This window comes from Rhipicephalus sanguineus, chromosome 5, assembly GCF_013339695.2.
Source record: "Rhipicephalus sanguineus isolate Rsan-2018 chromosome 5, BIME_Rsan_1.4, whole genome shotgun sequence".
NCBI lineage: Eukaryota > Metazoa > Arthropoda > Arachnida > Ixodida > Ixodidae > Rhipicephalus > Rhipicephalus sanguineus.
Window position 1 is genome coordinate 20,763,831 of NC_051180.1, and position 18,929 is coordinate 20,782,759.

General features: G+C 42.9%; 1 long non-coding RNA gene across 1 annotated transcript; it reads right to left on the bottom strand.

The window, feature by feature from the left end:
• Positions 1-689: 689 nt before the first annotated feature.
• Positions 690-11,394, bottom strand: LOC125758698 (uncharacterized). The gene is made up of 5 exons (XR_007416328.1): positions 11,000-11,394; positions 10,009-10,137; positions 8,163-8,302; positions 5,728-5,828; positions 690-1,133 (listed from the first exon to the last, which is right to left on the bottom strand). It is a non-coding gene; the product is annotated as an uncharacterized LOC125758698 (long non-coding RNA).
• Between the last annotated feature and the right edge of the window lie 7,535 nt (positions 11,395-18,929).

The window sequence follows — 18,929 nt, forward strand, 5'->3', positions numbered from 1 at the left end:
TGAGCGGAGGTCGACCAGTGCACTAGCCACATACGTCCACGTACACGTTCGGTGTGGGTCTGTGGTTGTTGTTTCAAGCAGATGCTTCCTGACGCATGAACCATAATTCCAAGTTTTCCTCCACCTTCGTTCCTGAGCCAGCATCGTCGCATTGTTAAGGTCGAAGCTATAACCTGTCGTCTAGCAGTATTCAACAAGCTGTCTTAAAATGCGCTCCATGGGTGGCTTTAGCAACATTCCCACTTTGTGTTCTTTGAACGTCTTTGGCATTTTCCTGCCCGACTTGCTGATGTAAGTGGTGTCGTGAACCCCACAATGTACTCTGTAGAGTACCCTGCTCTAATCATCCGCAGGTGTGCGGTCTTTGGGCTTTGTGAACACATGTCCTAAGGACAAGGTATACACAAACACCGCCGAAGATTAGAGTGGGATCATCTACGAAGTACAATGTGGAGATTGCGACACAACTTGCATAGACGAAATGGGTTGAAGAAGGCGATCGAAGGTTAAAGAACACAAAGAGGATGTTGCGAAAACCACCCATGCAACGTGCTCTAAGACGGAGCTTGTTGAACGCTGCTGAATGACAAGGCATAACTTTGACCTAATCAATTCGACGATGCTACCTTGTGCACAAAGGTCGGAGGAAAAAAAAAATCTTAGGAATCATGGTTCATTCATCACGGCGCATTGGCTTGCAACAACAACAGTGGCCCTCTACGAGATGTTTACAAGGAAATGTGCGACTAATGGACTGGTCAAACTCCGCTTATATTTGCCAGCGTATACTGAGAATGTCGCCTGCATAGGTGGCAAAACTTTCATGTCATTTTGTTAATAATTGTTGTGTTAAGTCAAAGTAAACATTTTACAATCAAGCTACACATCCCGGGCTGGTAGATGTGGGGGTAGCATGCCATGTGTAGATGCACTGTACTGTGTGAACTTGCTGATGACGGAAGCATACCTGCTGCTTCATGCCAAATAAACAGTGAAGTACACTACTACATGCTTCTTTAAATGCCACTTCGGCAGGTGTATTCAGGAACATATTTGTCAAAAGTGTTGCAAGCCTGCTTATGAAACTGTGTGCACGGCCCATGGACAGCTCCACTTCGCTCCTTTCTGTACGTCTGAAAAGGAAGTAAAAGAAAACACCTAGAGCAACAGCAGTGTTCAGAATTTATACCCATTTAAACATTGCCATGGTGCATGTGCACATGGCCTCCCTTAGCATCACTGTTTCAGAAATCAAAAAAGCAGAAACGATATTTTGCAGATATTTCTGGACTCGTTCTGATCATATGAAGGACAAGCACCATGATTTCACGAAGACTTATTGCTATAGTACACAAGAATTCAGGGTTAAACACACTACGTTCTAACTGCAAGAGTATTTATGTACGTGCATTACCAATTCTATTCAATTACTGTCATGATGTTGAAGCAAAAGTCTTAACAGTTACAATTTTTGTACTTAATGCTGCCGAGAAGGCCGAGAGTTATGTGGGTGAAGAAATGAAGAATTGCGCATGTATAAAATGGAATCGGCTCGCACAAGACGAGGCAAATTGTAGACCACTGCGAAGGGCTACTGCTGCAGTGCACATATAAGGCTGAAGATGACAAAGATTAAAGCGTAAACGTAAAGGATGAGAATTAAATTGAGAAACAAGCTTGCTGTCAATAGCTCTTGAATTCTATCAGAACACAACATGACAGTTGTATATCCTGTGCATCTTAACGCGACAAAAGTTGAGCTGAAGATGGCAGCCTTGAATGAATGTCAAACCATTGAACAAAGCGTGTTGCTGGAGCCAATGTTTCAACAAATTGATGCGTCTAAGTTGTTGCAGCAACTTTGATGCAATTCGTTGCCCCTCTAAAGACCAGTCCTCTTGTTGAATCACTAGCTCCAACAACATTCGTTGTTCAACAATTATTTCATGAGCTGTACATCTCGTTACATTCATTACAAACCTCTACTGTACCAAATGCTACTATGGCAATGATAGTGGGTGCAATACTTAAGCTGCAGTGTCATAAGCAGGTGACCGGCTATTCAACTCTTTAAATATACCAGATCCTTAAAGACTGCAAACCATGAGGCAAGCACAACACAAAGAACAAGCGTAAGGAAATTGAAAGAGGTTAACTTTAATAAACGAGGTATGGAATTAGTCATCCCCATTTTAAGTATACAAGGTGGTTTTTTAACGAACTCCTTTGCTGTTGGAAAATATCATGCTGCTAAAAAGATCATACCTGTAGTCAATGATAATTTCCAGGACGAAATTTCGTGATGCTGAGAGCATGCGTTAAACTTTATGCACGATAAGCGTTAGGTGCAATGTCAGAGAGGTGGAGATGATTTAATGGATAGCAAATACTAAAAATGAAAAGCTCTGAGTAACTATCGCAAGAATAAGGACGAAGTAAGGAGGGAAGCATATGATAAGCTAGTGCAATGTCTGAAGCGAGGTAATCTTGCCTTAGAATATGCAGTCATAAAGTGAGATCCAGTAAGTAGGCGTCACATGCACTGGTTGTGAGAGAGATATGAAGATGACGGACCACCTTTTAAATAAATGTAAAAATGTCCACCCATGTGCGTGTTGGGAACTAGCTCTCATGAAGCCCTAGGCTTAGAGAAAGCTTGATAAAGATGAACACATCCACAAGAGAAATCAGTAAAAGACAGATGGAGGATTGGTAGTGGAAAAGCAGCGAGAACAGCCAAAAACAAAACTGCAGGGTCTTTATGTACAATGCCGAAAAATAAGCTACCTATAATAAGTTTTTTAAGGAAAGAAATTTAATTCAGGTAAAAAAGGCATTAAGCCAATTCAAAAATTGTGCTTGGCCACTTGCATGTCAATGCTTCGCTTTAAAGGGAACACACATAGCATCCATCCATCTACAGATGTGAAACTGCGTCATGCAAGATAACTTATACAAAGTTATTGCTTTGAGCAATTAGAGCAAAATATTTCAGGAGAGCACATAACTGTGCTGGTTAGTACATGATTACGATGGGAACAAACAGCGCTGGGCACGGGACGGAAAAAAAAGGTAGACGAGGGCGACAGCACCCTCGTCTATTGTTCTTTCTTCGTCCCATGTCCAGTGCTGTTTGTTCCCATTTTAATGCAGAATATTTCTTTCTTTAATCTGAAGGTGGCAGTGTTTCATGGCTAAAATAGTTTACTAATTTGCATTTCAAGTTACATTTTTTCAGCCATAAGGAAACACTGCAAAATGCTGAAGTTCTAATGTTAACATTTATCAGGAGAAAGACCAATTCTTTCGTATGGAATACCGAAGGTTGATTTCTAAAGTTCATTGCCTTTGTATTTTGTGCTGTTCCCTTATCATTTTCCTTAAGACGGTTGTATAGATGTTCTTGGTTTATCTTGTGTTTTGTATATGTTATGCTCCTGTTTTTGCTTAGCAAGATCATTTTATGTGTAACTTATCACTGTAGCCCACTTTGCAATACTGCTTACTGGTGTCAGCAGTATTGTCAAGTAATAAATAAATAAGTAAATAGATATCCACTTTGTCATAAAACTACTATGAAAACAAAATAAACAGAAACGTTGCACCCAAACTGTAACAGAGTCGGAAAAAATAGCTTTTGACCCATATTGCAGCTTAGCTTTTGATATGTAGCATTCGAAACAGAAATGTCGCCAAGACATTAGTGTGTGGTATACTTTGCTGGCAATTTATATTCCATCTAAAAAAAATATATACTGCTTGGTTGTAAGCAAGGAAAAATTTACTGAAGTGAATAATCCCTAGGAAAAATTTTGCAGCGCGAAATAACACAAGGACGAGAAGGGAGGACACAAGACGTGCGCTAACTTTCAACAGAAGGTTCTGTTGAAAGTTAGCGCAGGTCTTGTGTTCTCCCTTCTCGTTCTTGTGTTATTTTGCCGCTGCAAAATTTTTCCTAATGTCTTACCAACAAGGCCGAATTTCTCCCCTTGTGAATAATCCCTAGCCTGCACAGAGTCTCGTTCCTTGACCTTCGCTGCACAGCACATTGGCACAGGATTCACGCGGGTGCCCCTGTGCTCATATAGTGCAAGTCTAAATGTTGCAGATTTAAGCAATACTTCTGTCTGAAATACCATGCAAGAACAATGATGTGCTGTGCAGTGAAGGCAAAGCTCCAAGAAACTTCCCACAGCCTTGTTATTTTTCATTTGAAAAAATTATTTTTCGCTTGAAGATAATATTACACCTTAAAAACTTTGTCTAAATTATCGCACGAGGAAAGCACACTATGATGTGTAAGCAACATCTTTGCTGGGATTGCTACACAGTGAAAGAGAGCCCGCAATATGGGTTCAAACACTACTTCTTCCAAGTGTCAATTTTGAAGACATTTTTGCTTCTTTTTGCCAGCATTTTCAACCCTTGGTATATGCACTGAACTCATACTGTGAATATATTTCACATGAAACATTCAGTCTTTTTTACAATATACATAAAAATGATGCATTTTGCAATGTTTCCTCACGACTGCAAATAGCATAAATTGAAATGAAAATAAATTCGACTATCATAGTCATGAAATATTGGTGACTATGTTAAAGAAACAAACGCTTTGTAGTAATAGCTCGACGCAATAATCATGTGTCAATTAATTTGCCTGACACAGCTTCATTTCTGCGTGCGAAGTTTGAAAGGTCTTTGCTGCATCATGCAATTCTTTCCCCGAAAATAACGCTTGAATGACTACTTCCCACACTGAAACATAACAGCACCAGTTTTACAAAATATTGGAAATGGTCAAAAAACGACCTGGCACACTGCCGTGAAATGACCCAAATAGGTACTAAAATAAAACAGTGTGCACTGTCAGACACTATAATGAAGCACTAATCTGCTTGTATTGCTAAATTACTTCAAAACCCTGCTCTGAATAACTGCCCACAAGAAGTTGATTGCGAAAAATTTACTTTAACCACTGACCTATTTTGATCTATCTCTAGTATAATGACTCCTAACCTTCGGCACACACACAAAGGCACAAAGCATTTCATATGCTTCAATGCCTTCGAACAGTACGGAAGGTCATATGTTAAGAAATAGCGTAAAATCTGGACTAATTTTAACCAGCTATGTTTTTATAACATGCAAACATTGAGAAATACACAATAATTTAGTAACTCGCCCCCTCTAAAACTGTTGCTGTCACAGCTCCAAATTCTATTCACGAGCTATAATGGCTAAAATATTAAAACACAGCTGCATTTCCATCTCATTGGTGGATGCACACAAGTCTACACGAACAGGCATGCACTTTAGATTGACTTCACAAGCCAGATATCCGGTAATCCTGCCGTTGGAGAACGTTACCAAGTGTATGAGCTGGACTACTACATAAGCTAAAATGGATGCTTGTGTGTTGGTATGACAGAGCGTAAACAAAGCAGTGCAGAAGACTGAGCACACGAGCACAGCACTGTTTGTGTCTTCCTTTTTCTTGTGCTCCGTCTATTGCGTTTTTTTACACTAATGCATTAATTGTGGAAACAACTGGCTGCCGCAATTTGGTCATCTAGGTCGAACTTTTTGGGCCTTGTACCAGACTAAAGAGCTCTGTTGTGAAAGCAACAGGGTGTAACAATATTGCACTACAAATCAGGGAAGCATCGATAAGAATGTTCAGCCAAAATAAAAGGCTTCAGCAAATTGTTTAAGACACATACTCACAGGTTAATGCTCATTCACAGCTTCTACGGCAGCCCCATGATTTCTGTGCGTCCATCTGTGCGTGCCTTCCTTCTGCCTTTGGGCAAGTTCGTGTAGAATGTCTGCCAGGAAAACAAAAACATCAGAAACAAGTAGACGTTTTTTAGCATGCCTCACATAACCCAAATTAACTTTTTTCTCCCCATGAGGTAGCTGTTTAGAAAGCATCCAAACAGCCGCTGCTTTGTCTATGTATAGCTCATAACCAATTAGTAGCATCCAACATGACACCTGGTCATTGCCAAAGCATACGAGACAAGAAACTGAGACAAGTATAAGCAAAGAGCAAGCGGCTATATTTCGCCATTATATCGTTTCCTAATCCAGCACGATGCATTCATCGCTTAAGTTTAATTTACACTGCTATTTTGGTGTTCGCCCTAAACTTACTTTCCAAATAACTCACTAGATAACCTATTTCTCTTACGCACTGTATGAATACATGTTAAAAAGATGGGGCATGCAAACATGGACACAAGAGAGTCAAGATGCCTAAAACGCTGAGATCACTAACTGGAGGCTCATCACCTAATCTACCTTTACATTGTCGAGGGCGTAAATGCACGCCAAAATTCGATGAATGCAGTTTTGTACAAGCACATGAATGAACAAATGCGTCCAATAGTCGAGGCCTGGCATATCGATAATGGCAGTGCACAAGAGAGCCAACCGTCGATTAACTAGCATAAAGAAGAAATCAAATGCTTGAGCAGTTATCTCTCACGTGGACTATCGCGCGTGCCAGATTGATAGGTATCGCCTCTTGCCTGGGCATGCACAGATAAGTTTCTGTGTCTACTTCATTTTGTGCCACTGTCCACCTTTCCAGTTGGCGTTAGTGGTGTCTTGGTTTCTCTCTTGTGTCCATGCTTGCATGCCCTGCCTTTTTAACATGAATACCTACCAACCAGCTCAGCTGTCTGTTATACTAAATATGCATATAATCTAGGATTACCACTCTGTCCACTTGCTGATGTAATAATAACAATGGGGGTTCTGTAATGTAAACGTCAAATTAAAAGCACAGGAACCTCTAGGATTTACACCTCCACCGAAAGTGCAACCACTCCATCAAGGATCGAACCCGCACAGTTCAGATCAGCAGCTGACCATTATAACCACTGTATTGCAGCGGGGGATGTTCACTTGGTAATGTAGGTTAATGTTAAGGATTATGGAAAGAGCTGTAGGTTGAAGAAAGACATGCAATTAAGCAAGGAGCTGCAGACATTATGCAGTTTAGATATTTCTGTAATCCAAAGGGCTGGTGCTCAGGGCATGTACCTAAGGAACTCCTGTTCAGCGTCTCTTTTCGAACCAAAGCTTAGCAGAATTGATGTTCCTGTCTAGATATGCCCCTGAAAACCACAGTTAAATAGCTGCAAAGTAAACACTAGAAGACAAAAAAAAATCCATCACTTGTATGATATTAAACACATCAAGATGCAAATACAACAAACACCCTGGACTGTGAAACGCATTGATTGAAAAGATATAAGTTAAACAAAGCAGCATAGCAATGAACTGTCATGTAGCTGCCACAGGGCAAAAAGCAGGTGGCTCTGGTGCCATGAAAAATCTATAATAACACTTGTTGAATATAGCAGGATGTTTTGTATGATAAATGTATAAATTACCACTCACAGAAGCTGACATGCTATTTTAAAAATGAGCATTGCAAAAAATAAAGCAAGAAAACCACGTGACGTGTGAATTTACCATTCATAATTTAAGGCTAAAGGGCCCCTAAACAGCCCCGGAGTCTAAAATTTGTGACAACTGCACGCTTGTACAACATGAACATGTTGTCACATGAATTTTTTATTAAGTGGTGTAATAATGAAGCCACAGGGGATAGAACAAACATTCCAGCTGGTTTCAGTTTCTCGCTCAGCCTGACCATCCTGAAGAGGGGCTTCCTCGGTGTGCCACTGTGCCAAAGCGGTGCGGTGAGGAAGCACAGTCAAAGCACTGGCGAGATAAACCAATTCGCAACACTTGTGACAACAACAGATACTGCATCATCACAAAGCCAAAATGCCGTTTCGTATTGCAGAGGACTATTCAACAGTCAGCGGTACTTAATGTTGCTCATAGGCAACATTACACCACTTCGCTATCAAAGAGGACTGGTCAAGCGCTGAAGAGGAGGTGCGGTTATTGTTTTTAGAAGTGGAGTGTCTGACATTCGCACAATGTGATTCCTGCGGCCCTCTGTACGAATTAGCGAGCTTGTTTGGGAGGTCTAAAAAAAAGAAGTAGGAGCCTGCTGACTGGCCCTTTAAGAGAATGTAAACATACACTGGAAGGAAGTACACTTGTAGACATATTACTATAAGCTATAAAAAACAGGCAATTAACATGCTCAATCCATGCAGCATAGGGATGTCTCACACCTTTGCAAGAACTTTACTATGGTGGCTGCATGTTTGTGTAGGCCAGAAGCAGCAGGCATGTGGCTTCCATGAATTTGACCCGTTCGTTGAAGGGAAACTGCTGCTCACATCCTTGTAGCACTGCTTTTTGAAGATGCTTCCTGCGATAACAAAATGACCACAACACAATTATGGTCTGCAAATATCCACAGATGACCTACATTGCTGCCCTTTCTCATTAAATTCAGCTCTAGACTAAACACTGCAATAGCAGCATCCTCCTACATTACAGGGCATCATACTGCTTTCATTGGCCTGGTTTTTAGTTCAATAATTGTTTCCACCCATAACAGAATGTAGCACTAGTAAAGATTCGGTTGGGGAGGGTGCAGTCGTAAAGTGTGTATGCAAAGTAAGAATATGAGAAAAAACAATGGCATAATTTCACATGAGATATAACAATTATCATAATTCCTGTAATGTCAGACACCACGAAGTGTTTAATTGAGCAAGTTTTGACTTTAAACTATCAAAAACAATGCCCTTTATGGAAAGTGGGATTTGCAGAGTGAACTCTGATGATGAAATTGGCTGTCTTTACTGGCTCTGTAGCTGCAAGTGCATTGCTAAAGCCGCTTATATGCACTTAACAAGCCTGTGTAATGGTATTGACAAATGGACAGAGAAGACAAACTCATTCGTTCTCACTTAGCTGCCATCACAGCAATACGTTGCTTCGTGTCAGGTTTCCTGGTATGCAGAATGCACGAACTTGGTGGCCGTGCCATTACTCAGTAAACATGATCGACATCTGCTCCAACTGCGTAAGTAGCTGGAAAGTGCTAAATTACACAATCAGCTGTACCATGCACACATAATGTAAATTCTAGCAGTGGCAACATTTCGCACCTCATATTAGCCTATGGGCATTGTACTCGTTGATGCTGCCAGCTGCATGCACTGTTTTTATTTCTAGCATGCATAGCACATGCACACAAAGCACCCAATAACTGTGGGAAGCAGAATAGATCGTCCGAGGTAATCAATAAAATTGATTGACAAGAATTCCACACATCACTCAAGCCTGTTGTTTAGCATAAGTGATGAGAATGTGCAGCCAAATGTACACAGGAAATTCAGTATTGGCCTTGAAGAATTGCAAGATAGGTTGAAGCTTTCCAGAAACAAACCGTATACAGTAAAGTCTGTCCCAGATACTGAAATCATGAAGTTATAAATTTTAAAGTGGGCCGCTATATTCTTCAGGCGCCATGCATTGCATTTATGAAAACGCTAACATCCCTGTACAACAATGCATGCTGCAAGAAGTCATAAACATTAATATTTTTGGCACAATGCCATTTCCCAGTACCACGTTTTACAGAAAGGCAACATTTTCCTTTGCAAAACTAAGCCATGTTCCCAGGCAAAATGCACTGTCCATGGTGACAAACACATGGAGTATACGCTCTTCTATACAGCTTAGCTGGTTTACTGGAACTAAAAGCTACGGTAACGCTGTCTTAATTGAACTGGCTAGCAAGAGCCTTCTCGCTGCTGTTTATGTGAAGTAATTTCACCTTGGTGGAACGTCACAAGAGTAAGTGGCACATAATAATGAGTGCGAGAACACAGTAACAGGTTGTGCAACGGCTACCAGGTATGCCCATTCGTGGAAACTGTGGGCTCTTCCCCCAAATGAACCAGTTGGAAATAACCCTTTTGCATGAATAAACTTAAGTTGGTTGCTGGCATACATAACATTGTTACTCTGCATTTCCATCTCATTTATCTAGCGCTCATTGTTTCCCTTCGACAATAGCTCAAAACAAGATTCTTCTTCATTAAATGGAACTTTGTACATTACCTTTACGTTGGCTACGGAAGCTTATTTCTTCTGCCTGAATAAGCACCTCCTATAGCATACTTGCCTCAGCCACCTTCTGGACTGCATGGTCAGCACTCCACTGTTTGTCGTGGCACTGCTGTTTGCTACCTGCAGTACGTTGCAAAAAACTTCAGCATTCAAAAAAAAAAGGGTTAAGAAAAGCCGAAACAGGTGTGCCAGCAGCACCTTGCCCTTTGAGGAGGGAGGAGGAGCTCTGATAAATGGCTAATTCAAGACAAGCGTTGTTCTTCACAAGCTATTATTATGCGATGAGAGGTGGGACTTCAATACACGGACGCACATATATTGCTAAAAGCAATTGAAAATTCAGCTGAAAGTACGGCTTGTCAAATTAGGTCAACGTGCATAAAGGATAAAAATGGGGCAAACCAACTGAACAAAATACAGTGTCATGCTGCAGAAATTGCATTTTTAGCAAATCTGTTATCTATTGCTTGAAAGATGATAAGCAATGTCCAAGAATGCTAACCTAGACGCTTTTGAGGGTCATGTTACTTAATGACAAATAAAATGCACGCCTAAAGAAAACATCCCTAAATACACTTTATTTCTCCCACTGCACCGATTCACGATTCACACGGTGGCGGATGATAATTCCTTCAGAGCTCGTGCGAACGAAATGAATGTTGAAGCTTCGGTTTCATGGCGTTACTCCAAGTAATTTGTCAAGAGACATGCATAAATTTGACATGCATAAACCGCATGACAATGGTGAGCCTGACAAAAATGTTGTCTCCTTTCAGCAAATATTAGCGTAGTGCGTGCAACCGAGCTAATTACCAAAACTTTATAACACTACCGACTACGTTCTTGACAAATGTCATGCGCGAGCACAATCCGCGCAACTACAACCGCATTACACTACCAACACGTTATGCGATTTTCTTCGGCGACAACGCGTACTACAATAAGAACAACTCACAATGTACGAAGCGTAACGTTCACTTACCTCTGGCAATAAAAATACGCTGGCAGCGTACACTGCTGGATGACCGCCGGTTTTCAATGGTGCGCCAAGCGAGGAATCGCCAAGCTACCGGCCGTCCCCGAGCGTCAAGGCATTTTCCAAGGCCACAGAACGCGTCGTCGAGAAAGGATTGCAGCGCTGCTACTCACTGCCGTGTACTGTGCCTCGATGTGAGCGGACAAAACGCGCATCAAGGCACCCTACTGACGTGCGGAAACATTTGAAGAACGTGTTTTTCAAAACTATGAATCGCCTCCGTCGGTCACACTGAACAAAGCAGTCGCAGACTGGAGTCGCACGGCCGGCATCTGGTGACTATTTACCAGCTACCGCGTATAACACTGCGTGACGAACTTGCGCGTAACGTCAGTAACCACAACATACAACACACAATGCGAGGCAGCGCGGTAAAAGTCGACCGTATGAAAACTCGGCACGACGACACACACACGAACGCAGAACTATCGTGGCTAGAAAGGTTTGCCTAGTGTCGTGAGCGAGGCAGCGAGCCTGCCAGGCGGGAATAGCTTACGATGAAGCGTGCAGAGGGCGCGGCGCTCGCTGGCGCGCCCAGCACTATTCTAGCCACTGTACCAGCACTGGTGCGCCCTGAGGAGTTTCTCGTTTAAAGCTTAGTAGTTGCGGTAAAAGCTCGTTGTGTAGGCCACACATGGCGCTGATAAATTGTAAAACGAAGAAAAGTCTGGAGACCATGCGGGCCGGTTAGCTTCTTCTGAACGGCACATGCTGGCGTAGAGAACAAACATGTAGGAGATTCGGGGTTTCCGTTCCAGTTTATTAACATTATTTTTCACGCAGATATGTTTGAGTACAATGATTGAAATATTCATTGACAATTATAGCGGTTACTTCAAGAACAAAAATACAACGAACGGTGAATGAGACGCAAAGACAGATATTTTCGCGCAGAATGTGAGTAAACAGTGAAAGGAAAAGATAGGTGCATATAAAAAAGAAAAATAATTAATTAAAAGTAAGAATCAGCGAACAGTCAAATGAAATTTATGTACACATGAGGGACCTCCCTTGATGTTTCACGCCCACTCTTGCAGGCATACTGGATCCGTAGAAGCTCTGAATGAGAATCGATGCCTTTTCATTGCACGAGTTCTTTTGCATAACGTCATGGAACAGGTTGTCTTTTTCTTTTTAGGCATGTTGCGTTGGAGAGGCTAGAAAGATTTGCAGTCGCACGCGAGCATGCACGAACCTCTCAAGACGCAGCTCGGAATGAAATTGCAACAACCACGAAAATTCCAGGGTCGGATCTAAGAGGAACAGGGTACCGGTGCCCTTACCCCCTCCCCCTTTAATTTTCGACGACCGTAGCGGCGGCCGCTACGGGTCGCTGCGAGCGCCTGCACCCCTTAGGGTAAAGGTAGGATGGATGGATGGATGGATGTATACGGCTGTGCCCTTTAGATCGGGCGGCGGCTCACGCCACCTAGCCATAAAGTTAAGTACTATCACTGTGTACTATCACTGTGTACTATCACTGTGTACACAGTTAAGTTAAAGTCCCTGAAACTTCGTAAAGTAGCGACACTTTCCTCCTCCGCTCGCGTTCCTCCTCGTTCTCCTCGCCTTCGCACTCTCTTTTCGAGCATGGCGCCACCTACCTTGCTCTTGCGTAGCAGACGACGCGCCGCTCGCTCCCGTGCGCCTGAAACCGAACTCGGTGCTCGCTTGAACCGCTAAATTATTAATATTTGTGGCTGAAGATATTCAGCAGTTATCAAACTACAGGGAAAATAACGTTAACGAGCACGGAGCACGTTAAATATTGAAATAAAACGCGTGCGTTTCCGAAGCAGGTTCCAAGCGGGTTCGCCACAGCAGCAGTCATGCAGGGCATTTTTTTTTCTTTGCATATTTTGACATTCAGCGTAACTTGAAGAACAGGTGGTGTTTGGGTGAGTTAAAAGAGCTTGTTTTCTAGCTCGAATAAAATAGGCAGGTAGTCAGCGTACTTGTACTTTCGGAAACTTCATCGAGCACCTAGCGCTCTTGTATTGCGTAGCGCAAAGTACGCGCTATTATTGGTTTGACTGTGTTTGTCAGTGTTCGGAAGTCTTCCCACGGTTACACGGTATTTTTAACTAAGCTTATTTTCTTTATACTCTAAGAGGTTTCTGCAGAAAGGGTGTTCCAATTGCCTACTGGGAGGTGACAAGGGGTGACAGAAAGCCTTTCACTTTTCTTTCCGCATTCCGAATCAGGGGTGACTCGTGGTCTGTACAATTTCTGCAGATTGGCTGTAAGTTTTTTTGTAAGGGTCCCCATTGACTACTGCGCACAAATCTACTGCATAAAGAATGCCGAAGAAATAATAGCGTTGCTGAGATAATGCTCATGCATATGCACGAACAAAAGCACGCCGGCCAGGCGAAAGGCTGCTTGAAGTTATAACCATTACAAAATCACTCACTTCGCATATCCGGGTGTTTTCTGTGGGCACAAATTTCTTGCGACTGATTTTGTTAGGCCTTCCTTCAGCATATATTTTTGTCACCGCGAGGAACGAAAAAAAAAAATGCTTTTTTCTCTCCTCCGCGCGGGGAGGCAACCGAAGGCATAGAGACCCGACATACTAGCACGTCACGCTCCAAACATTAAATTCAAACGCGGAATTCCTGCGTCCACTCAACTTCAGGTACATAAACGCTTCTAGTTTGCAACAACAGTGCGACAGAGGCGCGTGAAGTACTCTCTACGTGCTAAAATCGCCCCACTCCACGCTTGAAAACACAGTGATCCGTACCTATCGCCGGCACAGCGCTGCCGCCGCTGGACCCTTTGGGCGGGGCGCGAAGGCGAAAAGGTCACGTGTCGCCAACCGACCTATCGCAGGGCGCGGCGGCTGGATCAAGACCTTTCGCTACTTTTGAAAAATAGAGGGACTTTACTGCACCCAAAAGTGCACCCTAAAGCTTTACTGCACCCTAGAGTTAATGTAAATGTTACTTTTATGTGGCGGAGTTGCTCATCTGTTTTCGAAACGCCGCTAGCAATCGTGCACTGCAGAGAAGCTGATGCGCAGGCCGCCGCCGCTGCAGCGAACCGCTTTGTACTCCCGTGCCACAGTCCCGAAAGGAGGCTTTCATAAAGGGACGCTTTTCACCAATACGTAGCAGCGCCGCATGTTCCTTGTGTCCTTGTCTATTAGGCACCGTGGAACGCCGCACAGAAGCCTTCGCAGTAGGGATGTCCGAAAAGCAAATTTTAGGTTCGAAGCGAACAGGGATTACGTCGAATAATTTTGAATCGAATAGTTCGAATAGTATGTATCACACATTATATATATAAAAAAATTAGCATAGATATTGTCGAGGCCCAACTAACCTGCACAGCGTTTTTTTTGTTTTTAATTGGAACGAGGCATGTGCGACTGTCACTCTTTTTGCTGCAAGTACACGCTACTAAACTAAGCGCTACGCAACTAAACGCTACGTTTAGTAGCGTTTAGTAGCATCAAATAGCAGCAGAATTTCAATTTCAGTAAGATGCAAGTTATAACCGATAAAATACGTCACACTTTAAAAATTACTATACATATAACATATTATAACATATAAGCCCGTATAACAAGCTTTTAAACTTAAAAAATGATCAGGGGCGTAGCCAAGAGGAGGGTTGGGGGTTTCAACCCCCCCCCCTCGAAATTTTTCAATTTTGCTTGCGGATATATTCACGCATACATACAAACACACGCACGAACATACATAAAGTATGGTTGAACCCCCTCCCCCCCGAAAAATATTTCTGGTTACGCCCCTGAAAATGATTAATCTATGTCGGAGTAATATGTTAATTTAACCTTGAAGTGGGGCTTCGCGGCATTGCGCAATTTTGTTGGTTAGGTGCTTTCACGGCATTGCACTTTCAGGCTGCAGTGAAACCACCTTCACAGGTGGGTTACATGCCGTCCAATATACGCCTATTCGTTCATTATGAATACTTTGAAATTTCGGAACCTTAAATTCGTGTCGAAGCGAATTCGAATACTATAATATTCCTTCGAACATTCCTAGTGCTCGAATATTCGCACATGCCTACTTCGCGGCAAACAGACGCAGACAGTCTGCCAGTATGTCAGGACGGCAGCAAAATATTGTCTACCCTCGTTGCTCGCGAGGGTAACATGCACAAAACAACAAATTTAACCACTCTCGGTTGACCTGAAAAAAAGGTTAAAGATTTAAACCGCTCACATAGAGAACAGTGGTAGTTGCACGCTCCCCAGGCCTTCTGTAAACGCATCGTGTCTGAAGAAAAAAAGATCACAGTTTCACCGCGAGCGCGAAGCAATGAATGCGAAGGCAACAAATTGTAATGTTATACGAAGGAAGGCTGGCAGCTAACTCTTTTGGATCCGATCTCGCATAACTATACAAAACGTTGGTGTAAGAGAATACGGCCGCTCCAGGGAGAGGTGCGCTTTTCGCAGTCTTTTCGCGTTGAGAGCGCGCGTAAAAGAGTATACGAGCCGTTTGCTGATGCCTGCGAGATAGCGAGCGCGCAAGCGATCGTGAACGCGCTTTTAGGATCAAAGTTCGCAGTTGCTGCTCAAGCACCCCCCCCCCCCCTCGCATCCCTCCATGCTCATTCAAGGCGGGCGGGGCGTTTCGTTTCTGCTTGAGCAGCACCGACGGCAGGTCTAACACGCGGGCCCTCCGAGTGACGCAGATAGGCCAGCTCGTTTGATCTCTGCATCAGCCGCTATCGTCGCCGCTGCTCGCGAGCTTTTACTCACGGGTAGAACCTACGATGCGCGGTGGGATGTTATCAATTTGGACTTTATACTGAACATGACGGCGACGACAAAAACCCGTCGAGAGTGCCGATATAATTGCTATCGCAAGAAAAGTAGCCACGTGACGGTCTTTGGTTGGAAAATAACTTAACAGCGCAGTCAACTTTAAGACTTTTCGACTTTAGGACTTTTAGGACTTTCTTTTTCTTTAGGACTCTAGAACACTCTCTCCCTAAATAAAAATAAAGCAATATGTCCGTTGGCACTTACGAACATGTACTCCCTATTTCCATATAATGAGAGCCATCTGTAAGTTCTACGTAGATCTTGTTCGTGGATCTGAAGGAATCTGAAGGACAGTTTTTGCAGTGTGCGGAGAACTGGCGACCTCAAGCAAAAATACCTGAGGTGAAAAGTTATCCAAGAAATGACATAGTTAAAAAAAAACTTACTGCGAAATGATGCAACAGCATACGTTATTCGGGACTACTGCGGGCCTAACTACTACAATTCAAGCATTTCGCTACATGAAATTGTCTTTGCTTCGATTTACCGTACTGCATATAGCTATACATGCGGTAAAAAGTAAGTTACATGAGCAGAAAGGGTGTTTTTCTGACTGTTTGTCGTTTCCCGAAAAGATGTTGCTCCAAACATTCTTGCAGTAACAAGACCTTCATTTGGTCGAGTTCGTACATCTTGACTATGACTTTAAGCAACTCGAACAAGACAGGAAATGAGAAACGTACAAGGGCAGGTCGATCGCTGATCTGCCAAATGAAATTTTTATTGAAGGAACACCAGTTTCCTACCATGCGTTTGGCCTTCTTTTACATGATATAATCCTCGTGCTCCTTGATTAAAAACTTTCAGGTGTCTGTTCAAGAGCTCGTTTTGTATGTATTCGTTTTTAGATTCCCCCTCTAGTCTTCTTCGCGCACCTCCAAGATGTATTTAAACTTTCAAGAGCGGAGCTCTTTAAGCTTTTTATTGCGCCGGGTATTGCGAACAGTAATTATCATCATCATGAACCGGTACGCGCTCGCTTCGCCCTTTTCAAGTTCTGCTTCACTCCCGCAACACGTGCGCCGCTTCTCCGGCGTGGCTTGTAATAACCATGATGGGTGGGAGGAGAGAACTGGTACAGAGAGAGAGAGAGAAAGAGAGAAAGAAACAGAGAGACAGAAAGAAAGATATAAAGAAAGAGAAAAAAAATTCCTCATGAGGCAGCGGGATTCGAACCCGCGTACCCACGACCCGAAGGCAAGCGTCTTAACCACTCGGCTATCCAGGCACTTTTTTTTTTCATGGTATTTATTACAAATGTGTGTAATTTGCATACATAGCGAACAAAAAACTCGAGGCGGCTACGCTACGTTCTGTCTGCGTGCCTGGATAGCCGCGTACAAGCCGCGTAGGACTTCTGTGTAACGCTTGTACGCGGCTATCCAGGCACGCAGACAGAACGTAGCATAGCCTTGTATAGTATCGTATAGCAAGGGGATGGGAAAGGGAAGTGAGTTAGGAGGAGAGATGTGAGGGGGAGGGGGAGGGGGAAGTAAGGCATAGCATATGAAGAATAAGAAAGAGAGAAAGAAATGCAAATAGAGAAAGTAAGATAGAGACAGATAAAAAGATAAAGAAAGAGATAGAAAAGAGGAAGCGATAAGTAGAGAAAGAGGAAGAAAGAGGGGCAGGAAGCAGAAAGATAGAAAGAGCGAAAAAGACAAACAAATACACAGAGAAAGAAGAAATAGAAATAAACCGACATAGAAAAGTCCTGAATAAACAGAGAGATGAAAGAAAAAGGAAGAACGAGAGGAAGAAAGAAATAGAAAAATGAAGAAAAACAAAGATGGCCGCCCAGCTCCGCACTCCCTTCAAGCGTGGCACGACTAGTGCGAAACATCACATAATAACTAGTCACGTGGCAACAATAACGTAACATGAAATGACTAGACACGTGACTAGAATATGTCACATCATGTAAGTACTCGCGTGACTAAAGGTCATGTTACGTCACTCAACATCTAGTCACGTGACTAAAAATCACGTAACATTTTGTCACGCGATTAAAATCACGCAACGTCGCGTGACAAGCCACGTGACACGTCCCCGCCGTAAACCACGTGACAGCTACCTACGTGACATTTTTCCACCAAAAAACCACGTAACAGCTAGTTACGGGGCTAAAATCATAACATTACGTACGCAACAGGTAGTCGCGTGACATGTCGAGCCAAGTCTAGCCAAGTCTAGCCAAGTCTAGGCATACTTAGTACTACTAGCAAAAACTTAGCCTCTCAGTAAAAAGCTTGGACAATACTAGCAAAACTTAGCTAGGACGAACGCTAGCTCTGCTGTTAGTTCCATCCTTGCGCCACTAGTGCAAGCTGTGCTTTCTTTTTTTTTTTTTTTTGCTGCCATGTATTTCTACACAACTCCGTTGAACATAAATGTACGCATAGAAACACTATTTAGAAATGCCCTGCAGTTTGAAGGTCCGGATACATTTCATATTAGTGAACTTCGCGCACAACGCAGCGTTTACGTCCTACGAAAAAAGGCATAAACAATTCGTAATTGCCAAGTATCGAGTCTACGTTTGACGACTCCGTCTACAGAGTCTTGTTTACGTGCGCGTTCGCCGTGAAAGTAAGAAATGTATTTTTATACGCATGCCAGCCTTCTTCAATGTAGGTAGTGTCCTTGTGCGCTAAATTATTATACGTCGAAACGAATTATTGCAAAATTTTCCAGAGCTTGCGAGAGAGGGTCGCTCCGAAAGCACTCTATAATTTGATTGACACCCAAGCCAGTCACTACCAAAGCGTTAGCTTTCGTGCTAATATAGTTCTAGTATGTCTACAAAGCGCACGCTCTCAGAGAAAGGCGGTGGCCGTATCAGTATTGCCCATGCGGGGATAGCCTACTGAAATGCGCACTAGTGAGTGCTTTGCGAAGCGAATAAACTGGAGTGCCATCTTTAACGCGGTAGAAGATTAGGAAATAACAATGCTGGAAAAAATATGGATGAAAAAATGGAAGATATGACTTCAATAATTCAGTAGTCAGTTTCGATCTTGCAGTAACTGAAAATATTACCCTATCATAAGCTTATTAACTACAAGTTTTATG